The sequence below is a fragment of the Bactrocera dorsalis genome, chromosome 5 (assembly GCF_023373825.1).
Source record: "Bactrocera dorsalis isolate Fly_Bdor chromosome 5, ASM2337382v1, whole genome shotgun sequence".
In the NCBI taxonomy this organism is placed as follows: Eukaryota; Metazoa; Arthropoda; class Insecta; order Diptera; family Tephritidae; genus Bactrocera; species Bactrocera dorsalis.
In genome coordinates, this window is record NC_064307.1 from 19,121,386 (window position 1) to 19,141,331 (window position 19,946).

General features: G+C 34.1%; 1 protein-coding gene across 15 annotated transcripts in view; it reads left to right on the forward strand.

Annotated features, from left to right (window-relative positions):
• Positions 1–19,946, forward strand: part of LOC105225153 (potassium voltage-gated channel protein Shab) — a 212,328-nt gene that overhangs the window by 82,133 nt on the left and 110,249 nt on the right. For 14 of the 15 annotated variants that reach the window (XM_049458611.1, XM_049458608.1, XM_049458604.1 and 11 more), the window contains exon 3: positions 7,985–8,002. The exons of the other annotated variant lie outside the window; for it this stretch is intronic. The gene's annotated coding sequence lies outside the window, so the exon portion shown is untranslated. The remainder of the gene's footprint in view (positions 1–7,984; positions 8,003–19,946) is intronic. 15 annotated transcript variants of the gene reach the window in all.

A 19,946-nucleotide genomic window follows, 5' to 3' on the forward strand; every position in this document is an offset into this window, starting at 1 on the left:
AGATAAATAAACTCTGATACACTTTTGCAAAAAAAAAAATAAAAACAAGTTAATACGAGAGCAAAGTTTAAGTGTAGCGCTAAAAGAAGTTCAAATAAACTGGTATAAATCTTTAGAGACAGAAATAAGCGATTCTATACCACTTTTTTTAGGACCTCTCATACTCTTTTCCAAACAAATGGTAATAACTATAAGAAGGTGGAGGTCAGATGTACCGAGCAAAGCAGTGGCGAATCGAATACTCTACTGGCATAAATAAAGCAGAAAAAGAGAAACTACCTTTAATTTACAGTAAAAGCTCGAAGAGTAGCGAATCGAACAACAACTGGCATAAATTAAATGAACTGGTATAACTGTATAAAGGTAAACTTAAAGGATTTTATACCAATTTTATGTAGTAACCAAACTCTCGTTCTCAGAAAAATCGTAGTGCAGACGAAGTTCAATGTTAAGTGCAGAAAAATTACGAATCGAATCCACTACAGACATAAACTAAGCAGACTGACATATTCAAAGACAAATTGTTTTCAATTCACAAAAACTAGCATAAATGAATTACACTGGTATAAAAATAATGCAAAGAAATAAAATAAAGAGAGTTTATACCAACTCATCGTAGTAACCATATACTCTATTAAATTGAATTCAAATGGATTTATTTGTTGTTACTTTAAAATTTTGTTATAAATCGGAACAGTTCTGTTATAGCGAGAACAGACTCGAAGAAGGCTATTACACTATGTAAATAAGTAAATTCTGCGCGCTTAACTCACCACTCAACTCCAACTCAGCGAAATGCCGTTTCACCAATATTTTGACACAGACTATTTACATACAAAGGATTTTAATATTAAATTTCCAGTTTCGCAAACTCTTTAACACACACACACACACAAACTTCAGTTTATTCGGTAAAATCACGCTCCGCTGATTGTCGATTGCATTTTTGCTGCTCACACGGCCAAATGCTTTGGCCGAAATCCAAACAAATAAAAGCCTGAATAAATGTGAAAATTTGCAAAAACACGGCAACAAAGCAGAACAAAAGAAGACGCTAAAAATGGCAGAGCAAAACGGCACTGCCCAAAGCATATTGGATCGGCGGCTGGCGCTGGCCGTTGATGATGCCAACACGTTTTGCATACACCATCATAAAGCGGCTAAAAACGCCAATTTCGCGCGCACACAAGCGTACAACGGTATTTCATGGCGATATGACGTCATTACTGGGGCATCAATAAAGCGCTTCGTTTTTGTTATTATACGCCAGCTGGGCATTGGCGGCGGCATATACCGTTTGTTTAACGCTTGGAACAGCGTGTGTGGGGCACGATTTTTTTGGGGAAAAATTATAAACACACCCATTTATATAGATCGATTTAAATATATACAATCGATATTTTATGCGCGAGCCGTAAACGTTTATGAGTTCAAAGATTCACTCTACTTGCAACAATTCTACACTAATTTATTAAGTAAGCAAATCAACAATGATGGCATTGCACGAAAACATAAACAAGGAAACAATGTAGCGGGTAGTTTGGGCACCCCTGCATGCCGCAAGTGATGAGCGCCTAGCAGCGATCACGATAAATAATGTATAAATATATATATATGTATATTCGTTCTGTATATATATGCATATATGTATGTATGAACATAGCAGGGATTTGAATGAAAACTCGTAAAAGTTTCTTAAAACCACAAAAGTAAAAAGGAAAACCTCCCGTGTTAATATAAACAAAGTCTAAACATTTTATATGCATTGTTGTTGCCATTTTTAATTGGAATTTTCATTTAATTTTTTGTAAATAAATTCTAAGCAATTTGTTGAAAAAATATTTATTATGAAAATAATACGAAATGGATTTGTAGCGCAGCAGATTGATGTATGCCTTCCCCGTACGTATGTATGCCAAAGTGTTCGCATGTATGTGTACATTTGTTCGGTGCTTGGCGCCAAAGCACTCTCTCCAATTTGGCGATTAAGCACATTTTCTTAGAGTGCTTGTCTTTGTTGTTGGCTGTTGATTTGAAAAATCATTTCTAAGTCGCTTTTGTAGGCTTTTAGCATTCAACGCACACTTACATGCTTACGGTGTTATGAAGGCTTACCAATATGAATAGCATATATTGTAAATGTATATACGTTAGGGTGGTGCTTAATTTTAGAAAATATTTTTCATCATATCACTTAAATCACACCATCCATCTCTCTCTCTCCCTCTAGAACGAAAATATTGTGAACTCCACCATTGCGACGCTATTTCCGGTGACCCTTCGGATAAAAAATGCGGCCACGCTAGCAGGAGGACAAAAATACATATTTCAGAAAAACTTAACTTAAAAAATCTTGCCAACCGACTTAAAAAATACAGCTTCTAGAAAAACCCGTTTAAAGATGGCGCACTTAGCCCAGCTGGCCTCGAGCGCACAAGTTCTTAATATTGTATCTCCGAAACTAATACTTGGATCCACTTGAAAATTTAGGACAATATTCTAGAAGTATTTTAGAATTTAATATGAAAACAAAAAAAAGTCGATTTTTTAACCTGTAAACCCATGTAATCCCTTAGCCAACATCTATGCGGTAGACTTTCTAAATATTGATACGTGAAATTTTATATGAAACCAAAACTTCAAAATAGCGAAAAATTTAGTCAGACAGCTCATAACAACACATGTCTCATATTTCCAATTTTTTACGAGAGCTTTAAAATATATAGTAGTATATCATCAAAAATAAGAAATCGAAACTTTTAAACTTAAGGATTTAATATAAAATTAATCCGATATAAATCGGTGAAGATCATTATTAAGGTCGAAACACAGATTTCTGATAGGTTAACCCTGTTTTGATCGAAAGGTCAAAAAACTCTGTTGTCATTTTGTACCCTTTATTCATTATTCTAAACATTATTCAATTGACAAAATGGTGCAAACAGTTTTTTATACATGACCAAGCCAAGTGTCTAGGGGTTCGGCTCGAAGCAGCAACTTTCAAATCAAACGACAATGGTGGCCAAAGACTATCGCACGCATATACTTAAAATATGACTGTAATGTTATAGACACATTTACCACCGCGCAGAGTTTTTGGTTTTCGTTAGTTGCTTGCTTAAAAAGAAACGCGCATGAAACCACAGGCAGCCGCACTAGACCCATCATTAGACCCATTATGCTCCCTTGTGGTAATCAAATTAAGTCCAGCAACTCATTACATTGGAAAAAACTGATTCTTTACCACTAAAGCTCGATCTTAAGAGACTTTGGGCAGACGTGGTCTTAAGTTCGAGCATTTTGAGCCGTGGAATATGTCCTGCCTCATCCGCCTGAAAGCTCTGCATTCCGCCGAACATATTTTTCACATTTTATGAAGGTACGATCTTAAGGGTAGGTGACCTACTATGTAACCATTTCCATAGCAGTAGGAGATTGGTCTGTCTCCCATCAAAACTACGCTACATTAGCTTTGGGGTATACCTTGTACTATATTGCTTGTATTGCAAGAACCGCCTCATCCGTTTGAAGGGTGGGCAAAAATTATGTTTCAGCCTCTCATCATCCTCTGAGCACATTTTATGAAGATGGTGCCTTAAGAGTAATGTTACTTAGCTGCCTTTAACCTAGCATTATGAGTTTTTTTGGTCTGTACCTCATTACCCTGTGTTGCTTATGTTCCAAGAACTGAGCCATTCCTCTAGGGTCCATTACTTCAAATAACAATTAAAAAGCCTGTACAGCTTAGGTGAATTGTGCTTCCAGTTGCCACTGAGTGGACCAGCCCGTCTGCTTTTACTTCTATTACTACTTGATTGGTTCTTCTTCTACTCCTACTGGCGTAGACTGGTAACTCAAATTATATTAACCGAGTTACCCACTAAAAGTGTGGTTGTTGTCTGCTCGCATAATTTAACGTCTGAAACTTAGTATTGACGCTACGGATGACTTTAATTGTCGCTTGGGTATCCACCAGCAAGTCCATAGGTTAGAGCAGAAACTTTGGTACCTTCTGTTCTGTCCACAATTTCATCCTGAAAGAGTGAATTGTAGTAATTTAGTTTGAAGCTACCTTCTATGTACGAATTACTGCAGAAGAAGCGTGCTCTTGTTCTTGTTTCACCTTTTGATCCGTCAGTGAAAATGTTGATTTAAACGTTTTAACTCTCTATCGCACAACCATAGGCTCAATCTTTAATTAACATACAATTTTTTTGCACACTGACATATGTATATATCTTTCAAAATCTGAAATATAGAACTGCGTTCCTTCTTTTCCCTTGCTCTCACAATAAATTGTCAAAATTAGTCGCCTTTTGAACCTAAACTGGTCTAACCGCTTAATGAAGGCTCCATAGTTTAAAGCTCTATCTTATTTCATAGCCAAAATAGATTATTGACATAAACATGTTATGCTATTTAGTTCAGAGTTAATACTTATATTATAACTATGTGGGTAACTTGACAGGAAGGTCTGAATTTCAAATACTTTTATATAAGTCTTAAGAGTCCACAAAGGTAACCAAAATTTGTATGTGAACTCTTTGCTGGTAGAAATCACGATTGAGAAGTGCAAGCGAAAAAAGTTAAATTTGAATTTTTTAAAGCCCACCCTAATGTTCATGAATATCCATTCAAATACCTACAATATGAAAGCAATAAGGAAGCATTCACTGCAAAGCAGACTTTTGCCGCCACAACAATTTCGCACGCGCACGATTGACGAAAGTCCAAAAACAGCAACAACACGGTGTAATATTACAATAAATATATAGTATATTTATATATGTATATAAGAATATGAAGTTGCGTGAAATATACGCCAAATGATAAAATAGCAAAGGAAAACGCACATATATTAACGTAAGAAAAAAAGGCAGTTGGCAAGGATTAAAATTACAAGAAAGATAAAAATAAAATATGAGAGCAAGGAAAACAAAACAAGAAGAGGAAAATTCACGGCACGTGCTTGAAATAACCCTCCCACCGTGCGAGCGCGCCCACAAACGCCTGCACATGCTTGGTCACATTTTAGCGGTCTCCAACGTCATTCATATTTTGTCTGCGTGTGTATGAGTGTTTGTGTGGTAACGGCAATGGTCTGCCTGATACGCAATGGCTGCTGTTGCCATCGAACCATGAATCTGCCATTGCGCCACTCACAACTGCTGACGTCGGCTCTCAAGTATTTGCGATAAAATCACGCATTAATAAGTGTTAGACACGCAATTCGATAAGCGGCGTCGTCTTGCATAAACACAAATACGACAATAATTCATTAAAAATTCGGTTTTACGCCCACAATGTAAAAAATTACTTCCTTATAGATTCCTTGTGGTTGTGGTTAAGTCCTCACTCCGTTTACATAACTTCGTGTGTTATGAGAAACGCTAATTCTGTTTTGTGAATTCCTTCCGAATCTATTGCATCGCAATTACTTATGGCACGTTTATTGCTTACATTTTTAGTTATATCACACACAAGATCTCTGGAATTGTCAGCAATTGCCCATTGGTTGCTTAAGTTGAAGCAAGTAAGGTCTCTAAGTTATGTATACATTTCCTGCTTTTCTTATATTTTTATTTATAATAAAAAATTTTCGTGCATCGGTCGGTTAATGAACTTGTTTCAATAAATAATTCCACTTTCTCTTATTGTTTTGGTCAATATTTAGTGCTTTTCAGCGCTTCAAACCGAAGAATTGTATACATTTTGCCATACCAAGGGAAATGAGATCGCCGCAGCCCTTACGATTACAAATATGTTGGAATGAAAATGTTTCAGAAATAAATAAACTAATATCTCCCAACTCGCCCAACTTTCAAGCGAAGAATGACGAAACAAAATCTGACTAGTATCTACATACATTCGTCCGTAAAGACCCCGGAAACATATACTGTATATACCTGTACATAGACCCAATAATTACTCTGTATACAAAAGAGAATAGAAATTTTTGAAAATGGCTCAATTTTTTAATTTATTCTCTTTTTAGCTCAATATATTTGATCCAGCGATTATCTAACTTCTTTAAGGGGTTACATGAATTTCCTCGAGTAAAAAAATCCTATTTTGAGGAATTTTTTCTCATATTAGAAATAAAATATTTTATTACAATTTTTTATTGTTAAAAACACACAGTATTAACAAAAAAATCTGAAATTTTTGGAAAAAAATATGCTAAACTGTGCCATTGACCCCTCGGATAAAGAATGAGGCCGTGTTGGCAGGATAACTCCTTAATTTAGGACTTCGACGAAGGAAAAAAAACTGAAAATTTGATTTTTGGCAGAGATTAAAAAAAAAAATGAAAATTTCAGTGAAAATTTCGCGAAATATTTTTTTTCTAATAGTTGTAATCGAAAAAACAATCCTTCGTCCAAGTCTTTAAGAATTGTATCTCAAAGACATGAGTAAAATTTCCTGAAGATCGGTTGAGTACTTCTCGAGAAATCTTGCCAACCGACTTAAAAAAAAAAAAGTTTCGAGAAAAACTCATTTAAAGGCGACGCACTTCGCCTCGAGCGCACAAGTTTTCAAGGCTGTATTTCCGAAACTCTTACTCGAATCAACTTGAAAATTTAGGACAATATTCTAAAGGTATTGTAGAATATAATAAAACCACAAAAAAAATCGATTTTTTTAAATCCCTAAACCCATGTAACCCCTAAACCTACATTAAATACGTTTCCTGAAGATCTGCAAAGTAGACAACGGTGGCGAAAATCTTCTTAGTAACGACGCGAAACTTTACCTATGACTTTTTCCCGTTTGAAAATGGAAGAAAGTCGCAGAGATTTAATCTAGAGAACATCGATGATGGGAAAGAAGCTCGTAGCATAGTTCAAACAGGATTGGTTGAAATTTTGAAAGTTATCTCATTTGCGATAGAGCGCTACAGACTGGTAGTCATTGCCGGACGGCTGTCATATTGGACGATGACTACGAAATATTTTTGAAAATCATCCAGATATTTTATAATTTCTTCGGCCTTTGAGGCTTATGCATCGTGTATGTCAAACTAATCGTCTAACGAAAGAAATTATGAGGCAACACCACTTGGCTCTTTCATTACTATAAGGCACCGAGTCATACTATATTTGTTCTTCGTGACTTTTTTGCTAAAAACTCGTCACCTATCGTTCCGAAACCACCGTGTTCACCCGATTTGGCTCCATGCGACTCCTGCATATTTAATAAACTCAAAACGCTAATGCGATGACGGCGTTTCGACACGATTGCATAGAAAAAAATCCATATAGAAGGCGATACCCATAAACGACTATTCCGACTGTTCCCAGGGCTGGAAAAAACCATTTTATGAGATTACTTTGAAGAGATGATATTGATTTGGAAAAATACAAAAGGAATTTACATTTTATAACCAAATTTGCCTTACTTTTTGAGCACAGTACTACAGTACTGCATGTATGTGCTTATATTAAGTGTGTATATATTTGTACTATACATACATATAGTATGTATGTATATCAATAGCAACTCGATTTTTGCTACAGACAATCAACCCTCGAACACCTGCTTCGACGGCTGCCCATTCATGCTTATTCTCACAATTTGATAAACAAAACAGCTAAAGAATATACTATTGTTCACACTTCCAACGCTTACTTCAGCACTTGTTTGTCTAACAGTTTTATGAAATGCTTCACGGCATTAGAGAGTGCCAAAAACAACTTTCAGTTTATTTTTCTTCTCATACTTGCTGCTTATTTTACGGCTGGTTAATGGATTTTTAATAGATTTAAAAGTAAATAAATTAATTATTCTTTTGTTCCGCCTCAAGAGACTCTCGGCTAGAATTTATGGCAAAATATCTTGGTGGGCATAAACAAGCGGTTTATTTAGACATAATCCATATATATAATATTATATTTATTATAGCTAATTAATAGTTTTGGTTATTTGCACAAATTCATAAATAATTTGGACTAAAAGTATTTATTTTTCCTTTTTGTACTTTCAGAAAAACCTCTGCTTGCCTGTAAGTTTACCAAAATGAAGGAATTTATGAAATAATATGGTTTATTAGCGATGCCAGACAGGTATTATGTGGTATATTTATTTATATACTTCATACGCAAAACATTAATCAAAATGTGTTGAGTCATTCTATAAGAGATCGTCTGCTATCTCCCTGATGCCCACACTACGATTTTTCAGCACCGTTTCCTTAAGTTTTTTCGATGTTATTTTAATCAACAGCGGTGGATATACAACTCTCATGAGGCAATTTTTGGCTGACTTCTCGATCTTTACTAAATTTTTAGAGACTCTCATATACTTGTGTTTGAGATAAAGTAAGCTCGCCAAAATGTTTCGGCAACGTTTCCAATGATAACGTATCTGTGATTCCCCGAGAAATAAAAACATTCTAACAAAGCCTTACTTCACTTTTTTCCAATGCAAAAATTGCCAGAAACACCTATCAGGTGGTAAAAAATGGCTGTCAATCACACACTAAAATATGTGGTAATCAAAATTCGCAGGAACATAAAAAATGGTTTAACTAAAAATTAAAAATCGCGTTTAACGATTTGGTGCTCGAGCGTAGTTCAAATGAATAAGTCCGAGTCAAATTTGATCATATGATGTTTACAAATTTTTCAAATATTTTAGAGACGATAGTGCTACAAATATGGTCGATTATCGTTAAGTAAACATTTTTTTGTACACTAAAATGACAAACAAATTATTTCAGTAATAAAACTTTCTACTATAGCAAGAGAATTATTCATCTAACAACAAGCTGACAATTCCTTTTACTTCATTTTCTTTTCCATTTAATGTCAAAAACTAAATTTGCAGTCACTCCCCTTATTTTGCCAATGATTTTCATTGAATTTGACTTATGTAGTCTAAGCGACTTACAACAAAGAAGGTATTATAAGTTTTACAATTTGAAATGAAATTGTGTCCTAATAATTTTTATATGACCTTTGACGACAATAATGACTGATAATGATTATTACCCAAACTGCCGCAAAATGATCAAACCTTCCATCCATATGACACATACATATATATAACACCCTCACCGCTAAGGGTTCAAGAATACATAATACCCGAATTTTTATATAAAAATGCTTTCATTTAAAATTCTTATATGTTTAAGAGGAAATAATTTCCTTTTTTTGAACGGCGACTTCACATATGAAAGGAAAATTTCTTTCCGAATCTATAATTTGTGTCAGTCGAAATTGTCACTTCAGCAATTGTCGTTCGGGCAAACACAAAAGCTGCTAACATATTTGATTGACAAGTTTTCGTTGCACAGTGACGCGTCTGACTTGTGGCCTGGTTAGTAAGTCATTTGCTATTGTTTTCGTTGCCACAATTCTGTCACTCGCCAACAGCTTTTTAACGAGCAAATGTGCAGATAAGGCTGTGCACATGGCATAAATAAATGTTGAAATTCAAGAATACAATAACAGACGCTCGCTGCTGTTAACAGTGGCATATTCGTGTCTGAGTGTAAAGCTTATGCTGCGAGTGGCATGACAGTTAAAAATACTAAAAAAATATTTAAAAAAAAATTAAAATGTTTTTTGGAAAAATTGGTCATTTGCGAACACTCAGCGCTAATTTTTTTGCAATTTTTGTGGATATTTTGATTGTGTTGCAAAGGGTGTGATAGAATGTTAATTCCTAAGAATTTCCTGCCTAATTCAATGGAAATGCAATTTTTATCATAGTTATGTCATGTTAAACAAACAGGCACATATTTGTGAGGTCACGAGTAAAGCCACTTGGACAGCTAAAGTAGCCTGTTCATTGTGATGCTCAGAACTACTCAGCATGGATTAAAAAGCTCGTCTTTCATCGCCTGAGTGCCCATAGCAGCATTTCATGTTAGAACCGCCATCCTTGCGGCGATATAAATCTTGCTAAGAGCAATAAACTTTCTATTCCTTTTATTATTTATGAATGATAATATAGTTAAATTGTCTTCTACATGGCGTATGAGTAACATTAATCGCTCTAACAAATCAAGGTAGAATGAAAACCATTGGAAACGAAGGCTAAATTAACAAAAATAAAAGAAAAATAATTCATTAAAAACCCCTTCTTTTAGAAATAAGCAAATTAAGGTTTTCGCAAAAAGTTGGATGTCTTTTCTACAACTTACTCCTTTAAGACAAAACTTTTTTCTCATATAAAAAATGAAAAATTAAAAATTGTTTATTGTTACTAACATATTACCAAAGAAGTTCTAAAAATTTCGGAAAAAAAGAAAATTTTTAGGAAAAAATACTCGGTCATTCCGACGCCATTTCCGGTGACCCCTCGGAACATTGGTGTGCCCACGTTGGCAGAATAACTCCTTGCAGGACCAACTAAACTGAAAAAATACGTGTTTTAGTTAAAACCTTAACTTAGAACTTAGACGAAGAAAAAAACCTGAAAATTAGATTTTGGCAGACATTTTCACAAAAAAACTTAAAAATTCATTGAAAAATCGCGAATTTTTTTTTCAAAGTGACAATAAAAAAGTCGAGTTTTTGAAACTCGTAATCCCATGTAACCCCAAATAATTATCATTTCGCAATTAATATATAATATTTTCATCAAGCGTAGTTGGCAACTCTAGGCCAAAATGTAATACTTTCAGGAAATATCTATTAAGCGATTTATGTATGGCACATATTTTCGAATATTTTTCGAATTATACTTTTTTATTATAGTTGGCAACTCTAAAACAAAATACTTTTAAAATAGGAAAATTTTACGGTATTCACCGTAAGCAGTTGTTAAAAGGCGCTCATTAAAGATTCTTCTAAATATTTTTTTAATAGGTGGCAACTACTAAAGTTCACATAAAATAATTAAAATATTTTCCACATATCTTGCCGTTTATGACATGACCACAATGTGCTATAAACTTCAGCTACAATTTCTTAGTACTAATAATGTTACTCATACGCCATGTGGGCGCCACATGACATTAAAATTGTTTATTATGAACACTTACCACATAAAAGCAATAAAAAACTTTAACTTGGTATATACAATATAATCTGTAAAATATTTAAAATTTATTAGCGATAGTTCATAAATTCAAATGCCTCAAAGCCACGAAGACTAAACAAAATCAATTAGGAAAACATAATAATTGTAAAGGCAGCGTTTTCCACCTACCATTCTTGCACCTACTTGCACCAAATTGACCTTAGACATATGTTTAACAGTAAATTGTCTCCCTGTAACTTTAGCAAAGGTGCTCGCTCACCATTGTTGCTAACCAACAACAGCAATAAGCCACAATAACACAAAACATTTAACGCTAATTGCAAAATGGACGAGCGCAGCGCATTTCGCTGTCACACAAATTTAGGTCAGTTCACCTTGCTTGCACATACACATATGTACATCTATAAATATGTATACCCTAACCTATGAGACGGCACATGAATGAGTTGTCTTTGCTCAATTGCAAAACAACAACAACCAATAGCCACAACAAAATGTCGTGTGCAAGGCAATGTCTTGCTTTCATTCAATCTATTTTTTTAGGTCACAAAACTTAATATGCATTAAATGAGTAATAATTGAAAATCGATTGATGATTGCACAAACAAATTCAGCAGCAAGCAAGCACCAATTCGTGGAAGCAAGAACAATGAATTCTAATTAATAATAGAAAGCCCATACTAAATGCATTGTCTGGTTATAAGTAAGCAAGAGTGTAGGTAAACAACAGTGCAACTTGTAAATTTTAGACTTTTTGCTTTAAAAAATTATATATACTTTCATAAAATTGTACAAATATGTGTTTTTAATTACAACAAAACTTATTGAAATTACAACAACATTTATTGAAATTACAACCACAATTTAATTAAGTCTCTCTGTTCTCACAATCACTTTAAAATTGTGCGCGCCACGCCTTGTGTTAAATGCAACCCTGCTTACATTGCAAATAGCTGGCGCTGTGTCTCTGTAAGTTTACTTGATATTGTTACTATCCTCTTAGCCACTATTTAGTTGCATGTCCTTCACTGCGAGCAGCATGAAAGCGGAGACAAGCGCCAACTTTAAGTGTATATAATTTTCGATTTATGCCAAGCATATCTAGTGTTCATGGGAACGGCTTTCTTGGAATTCTGTTAAACCAACAAAAGTACATTCATATACTTGTATATACTAGGGTGTCTGTAATTTCTCCAGTTCAGTTTTTTGCAAACGCCCCTGTAGTTCCATTTTCTGCTTTAAAAAAAATTTCCGACATAAGAAAGCTTTTTCTTTTCTAATTGTGTTGCTTTTCTTAAGTAAAGTGGGATTTCTTTAATATTTTTTATTTAATAAATAAACCTTATTATTCTTCTTTGTTTTTTGACACATCACTTACACAGTTATAGCCGAACTTAGAAATTTGAAAGAAGCATATTTTAGTACAACAGTTTTCGCTCTGAAAAAATGTTTTAATAATTTTTTCGTCAAAAATATTCGTTCCAAAGTTATACGCAGTTGAAGTTATACCTCAAATGTACTGAGCATTGATACTGTACACCATGTCGTATGAGCAACATAAAATCTATAAGACACCTACTTCAGAAAAATCATTTTGGGACATAATGAACACCTTAATATCCACATACAGTGTGTACAGATGCATATACTTGACATTAGGGTCGTCACCTTTTTTACTTTTCAAATTTCTATTTGAATTTTCAAAAGAAAAATTTTATTAAAATGATTATTAATAGAATTCAAGAACTTTAAGAATTAACGATAATTTAGGCTTCTAAATAAAAATTTGATTATTTTTTATATTAATTTAATATTTTCACTAAATTTTTAGTTAAAAACTAAATAATTTTTTTTTTAACACTAAGTCGAGATTTTAATGAAATGTTAATAATAATCTTTAAAAAATCTAATTTAGCATTTTTCAGCTTCATTATAAATGTAGATAAAAATCTCAGCTCTTGGAGAACGATCACCAAGTTCACACAAAACTACTTAATAACCAAAATAGTCTAATGCGCCTAATTGTATTCTTAATTTTTTCAATTTCCAATTTACAATATTTTTCTTTTTTATTAAAAATGTTACTTATTATAAAACTAAAAATTTAAAATATGGCATAATGACAAGTTTCTCAAAAATTTAGTAGAATACAATGTTAATTTATATATTTTTTGAACTGAAGTTACTAACATCGCCACTAAAAATTCCAAACTTCTTGTCACCCTATATTTATATTCCAATTTCACCTACTCCTATATCCTTATCTTTATATATATGTTAACACAATTCCCCTGGGACCAGCTTTTACTGTCACGTCGCCATGAGGTTAATGACTTTTGCTGGTAATTGCGTTGTCATTCAATTAGTTAATTATTTAAATTGAAATTGCCAGTATTCAGCTGTTGGAAAGCAATAAACTATTAGAAATATAAAAGTACGACGCTGCAGGGTAATTGTATATCAAAACACTCGCACACTTACCAACGCTAATTGACATATACATGTCTGCGTGCCTTGTCTACAATTTCTTTCATAGCAGCAGTAAGATATATATACATTTATATGGTGGATCATTTCGCATACTTGCTTTTAGTATCTGTCGGCAATGAATTATGTATGCTTTAAGTGCTTACTCGAAATACCAGTGTAGAAAGGTGCAAATGAAATGCTTATCGACCTACTTTTCAATGTTGTCAACAGCCGATCAAATCTAAGAACTTTTATATATGCTTTAGGGGCCAGAAAAATGTGGCAACACCTTAGAAGATAAAGTTATGGAAAATATAATTGATGACAAGAACAGCGCAAGTAACCGTTTGAGAAAAGTGAGTAGAAGTGATACCTGGCGTATGAGTTACCTCTATGAAGCAAATTGTTTTATTATATTGTGAATGCCAGAGAAACACTCAGAATTCCTTAAAGTGAAGTGATATATAATTAATAGAAATAGAAGTAACAAACTAAATAATAGTTTTAGCAGGGAATTTGTATTTGTTTTCATATTCTCTTTATCGTAGACCGAATGATCCAGCGTGAGAAGAATATATGAAATTAACTTTTCAAAAAATCTGGTACTGTCAGTATTTATATGCCATATGTCTTCCCTAATTACAAGATTTGTTATCATATACGCAATCTAAATCAAGCAAACACTCACAAAGCTAGAATTAAAAAAAAGTTCTGATATCTGATTGGTGGGTTTAACAGGAAGTCATTGACTGTAAACTGCTCCTGTGAGTCAACACTCTTAATTAGTATGTGCAATGTCAACAATTGGACAGAAGATGTAACCAATAATTCAAAAGTGGCCAACTTTGGACAACAAACCGCGAATTGTGTTGCATCAGAACAGTGCCAGGTCGCACACATCGTCAGTGACACTACAAAAGCTTCAGGAACTTGGTTGGCAACTTCTTCAGAAAATCGACAGTTTGCAGTATTTTTCAATAGAATAGGCTTTTTAAGAGAGTGGCGTTATGAGATTACCTTTAAATCTTTAATCGCGCGAATTCCGATCTCACATAAGGAGCATTAACATCCGATGAGGCATGGACTTATGAGTTTGACATGTAAATAAGGATTAACCATCGATCAACCACTAGATTTAGCATCGAGTGATTTTTGTTGTTCCTCAAACTGAAACTGCCGCACGTGGAACCCGTTTTCGTCGATCGAGGATATAAAACAAAATTCGCTGTAGAAGCTGAAGGCCATTCCAAAAAGTATTTATGAAAAGTATTTCGAGGACTTGATTTCCGGCAACTGTTTTATCACAATGTTTATAAAGCTTTGCCCAACATCTTAAATTTAATGCAACAATAATGGTTTTCTTTTAGTAGACCCTACATTATGGACTCGAATTCTCATTAAATTGTTAACGAATCTTTAACTTCTATACAGTACAAATTTTATAATTTGGTTATCAAAACGTCTCCTAAAATGGCAACATTTTTCTTATATTTTTCGGCTTAATGATTGTATGAAGTCTTTTACTGAAAGTTTGCTTTTCTTTCTCTCTTCTAATCAAATTGCTTTAATAACCAAACCATATTTCGCTGATTTCACTTTAAAAGTGTAGATAGATCACTTCTGGTGTGTCCTTATTTATTTAATTAAGTATGTAATCAGATGTAATAGCAACATCTTTTGGTACCAAGAAATTTGAAAATACTCTTACCTTTCTTATAACTTACAAAAGCAAATTTAACCGTTTTAGTACCCAATATATTATTTTGTCGGAAACAGCAAAAGTCTTGTCGCCTTAAATTATCAAAAACTAAGAAATCGTGGCAATAAACTAGCAGAAGGGCAAATAAATTTACTGAGTGGGTGACGCTAATTTTTTTTTTTTTTCATTTTTGTTTTATTAAGTAACTAACACGTAATGGCTGCCCACCCACGCAAGCGTTAGCCAGCGCATTGTAATTGTATTTTAAGTGCAAATTGTCGAAATTTTTCACTACAAATACGTGCTGGTACAACAAATAAATTAGAGTTTAAATCTTGACCAAGGCCAGCTGTCAGCGGACAACGCCAACGACATTGGCCCAAAATTAGCGTGCCAAAGTCCAATAAACTTGCGAATTCCTCAAATCGGCATACAGACACATTTACACACATCTAAGATATATGTATTATTCTTGGATAACACTTGGCCTATCAATCCTATGCACACCAAAACGAGAAAACAAGAACAGCAACAACAAAAAAAATCAAAAACTGTGATTACAAATGCTTGACGCTGGCGTTAGTTTGGGAGTACGTATGTGCGTAGGTATATATTTCTGTATTTGTATGTATGTTTGTATATTTCGATCAAATGGCCAAAAGCGTGCGAAACGCAATCAAGGCCTTAAGTGCAGCGGGTCAAGTAAACGAAAGCCAACAAACGCGCGTATGAATATTTTTATAGGCATATATGTATATATAAATATTAGGGTGGGGCCTAAAGAAGCTTTTGAAACAGATTTTAAATAGCTCAAGTCTTATTTGGTCTGCTAAGAACCTTTTTTCACCCAACAACCTCTACACAGATGCCTCTATATCCCCATATATATCGTCCAACATAAACAAATTTTGTTCGGATTTATGATTATCGGTGTAATACGAGTATATATCAAATATATCAATATATATATATATATAAGAATATCCAATTTGATTAAAAATCATATCTGATAACCACAATTTTAATAATAAAATACGGACCAAAAATAACTCCTTCATTTTATTACTTCAAAGCACCACCCTAATACCCACATATTCCCCTATAAATAGGCATAAAAGCAGCGCGGCCAGAGGCAATGCTTTGTGAATGATTACGCTATCGAACGCCGACCGCGTCAGCCGCGGTTACAAATGCGTTTCGAGAAGTTTTGCCGTCAGTGCCTTGCATTTCACTCTTTGCATTTCAATTACATAAGTACCAGCACTTATTTACGTACTCTGTCCGTCTGAATGGCGGCAAGCGTCAATAAAGTACGCATCGCGCTGACAATAAATTTCACAAATGCACAACAAACACACACACACCCCCCTCAACCACTTACTACTTGGGCATAAATGTTTCCACGCTCGTGTGTATGGGCAACTTCAAAGGCTTTCACATTGGCGAGAGTGCATATTGAGTTTCTAAAGTAATGTCCTAAAAATAAAAGCTCTTTTGTCCTTGTGATGCATTCAAATATACTTATATATGCATATATAGTACATATGTACAAATATATTTAATATATACAGTTTTGGAAAGGGTTTTGAGTTTTGGATAGGCAGTTTATTTTGATCATAAAGGTCATACTTTGGCGATTTCACGATTTTTTTATTTGGTGTTTAGTGAAGCTTTAGAACAATTTGAGTATTTTTGAACTATTTTATAAGTTGACCAAAAAAAATAAATTGTTTACATATTGAAACACATCAACACTCTGGCTAGTCTGACCTATTTGAAATGATACTGCATTACATTGGAGCAACATAAATTATTAAACCATTCCTCTAACCACTCAACGGACGTTGGAACATAATTTTTTATTGTGGTACAAAACGATACATAGAGACGCAGAGAGACTTCTATAGACTCATGTTCATATTCTTTCAATTCTTTTATTGGTTGATGTATGAAAACAAATCTTCTTCTTCTTTACTGGCGTAGACACCGCTTACGCGATTATAGCCGAGTCAACAACAGCGCGCCAGTCGTTTCTTCTCTTCTCTACGTGGCGCCCATTGGTCTTCCTCTTCCTCTGCTTTCCGCGGCGGGTATTGCGTCGAATACTTTCAGAGCTAGAGTGTTTTCATCCATCCGGACAACATGACCTAGCCAGCGTAGCCGCAAAACAAATAACATACAATATTAAGCACTAACCCTATCCATGAAATAATAGTTCAAGCAAACAAATATGTGAATATTTACATTTTTCAGGTCAGGTTAGCTTACATTGACTTGATGCCATGGCATATATAGACCTAGTTTGTTGTAACAGCAGATAACATCCCCAAAGTAATTTGTAGGAATGCTGCCGAATCGACCGTTATTGGCCTGATAAAAATCCGGGTCCATTCCAATTCCGTAGACCCGACTTTTGTATGACAACGGAGCTTCTTAATAATAGGAGTTCCTTGTTATTGCCAGATAAAAATTAATTTCTAACACGAGCTGAAGTTCACGTCATACAGAATGTCAAAGCTTTTTGCAAAGTTGAATAAAGACTTGATAATTTTGATACTTCATTCAGTGCCTTGAACTGTGAAGCTTCTAGATTTCTTAGCCGAATTCTAGTTATAAAAGGCGTTCCAACGCATGTCAATTGCCTTGTGATCTGTAACTTGGCCAATAACCGTCCTGCAATTTTTTCGAGATTGGTCCTCATATTTATTATTTATTCATATTTATTATATTTCTTACCTCCCGTAACCATGACTATTAGAAACGGTGACCAATCTTTACGTATCTTTGTTCTTCTTTATACAAACTAACATTTACATATATTAGGCCCATAAAAAATGTTCCATATAAAAAGCAAACTCTTTCAACAGTCAGTGCAATACCTCATATCTCTGCGTAAAATACTTAATTAAATACAGTTAGTTTGTAGCCACCTTCGGCACCTATTGGAGAACAATTATGCTTTGCTTTTGAACCTCAGCTGGGTGTTGGATCAAAACAATTTTTTCGTGAAATTGAATCTCTAAGTAAAACAAGTACCACTGTAAGCTTAGGAAGCACTTGCATATCATGGGCCTCTCGTGCAAATTGCCGGATCTACGGCAAGGAGTCTGAAACTCCAGAACACTTGCTAACTGACTACATAGCAGTCTACAGCCATATGATAAAGGCCCTTGGATCCATGTTTCCAAATAGGGAACGCATCGCAACAATAGCAACAATAGCACCTAATAGTATATTGGGATTTCAGTAGATAAACTGGGGCTAAGTAAGTCGTTGTAACTTAGAAGAGGGAATGTTAGACCATAGGTCACTGTACAATCCTCATTTATTTATCCAATCTAATGTACCTTGAAAAAAATCAACTTTCCCAAATAGTGGAAATTAACAGGTTTATTCCACTTTCATTTCACCGGTTTCATATCCAGACTTTGCAGTATTCATACAAAGTTTTAGAACCAACCATTTCTTTCCAAGCTTTTTACCATACTCCAATTTTACTGAATGACGAAAACATTTTCTATAGAATTTTTTTAAGTTAAGAAATGAAATTATTTTGAATTTTTAAGTTCCAAAAAACTGTTTCATACATTTACTAAGCGGTACAAGTTTCGAATATTTTTTAATTATTTTTTTTTTTATTATAAAAGTCTTCATCATTTCCAGTAACTCCCACATAAAATCGATGGCTTTTAATAAAAAACATCAACCACATAATTTCATTTTAACAACTCTTCGTTATTTTTGCTGACCCAAGTTTATACCCATTTTGGTTTGACTAAATATGTTTTATAAAAATAAAACCAACAATGAAAAAAAAAGATTGATCTAAGAAGCTTCTAATACGAAATAATTGAGTCATCGTCAACAAATTGATAGATTTTCTTAGTTAATTGAGCAATCAATGGCAATTGCTAGGACAATCTTCGAAAATACTCATATCTTTCCAAGAAAAGTATTAAGCGGACTCCGCGAAGGCGAGCGGTAAATTACTTTAAACGCAAGTTAGTAGATCAAATATTTAAAAGGCAGATAAAATGGCATGATAGATACAACTCAGAGAATCAAGTTCTGTAGGGCGATACTTGGTCGATATATATTGCTTGCGCTGAGTATTTAATAGTGACACAATTTTTAAGTTAGTTTAATAATATTAAATTCCTATTTTACCTTAAATGAGTCAATGTATGTTTATTATATATTTATATAAATACATATATATATTTATATACTTTTTGGTCGTTTCGTCCATTCACTCTTGAAATCCATTACACATTTCACTCAATTCAATTTATTTAACCATTACCAGGCGCACACTTTGCATTTTATCGTTTTATTTAGACCGTGTTACTATAGTTGTTGTTAGCAAAATGGGCATAGACTACGGCTACAACAATAAAAGTGTGAAATATTTAAATTACGAAGGATGTGAGCAATAAATTTTGTGCCCATTCCTGCTGCTGCTCGACATTGTTGGAGAAATTTGGTGACTCGCACACGCCGCGACTTTCCTGTGCTTGGTTTGTGTGCTAGGCAATAGTAACCACGATTCTTTCTATTTTTTATATTGTGCCGACTTTTGTACTACTTTCCGTTTTCGCGACACCACGTTAACACATTTATCGTGAACCAGATATAAATAGCTGTTACTATGTGTTCCGTTTGTACTCGTGAATTTTAAATTTCGACAGTCAACCAGCACAGCGTACGTTATTTTCTACAGTGTGCAACTCAGCATGTATTATATGTATGGATGTGTAGCTTGGCATGTTGATTTTGTGATTTATGACAA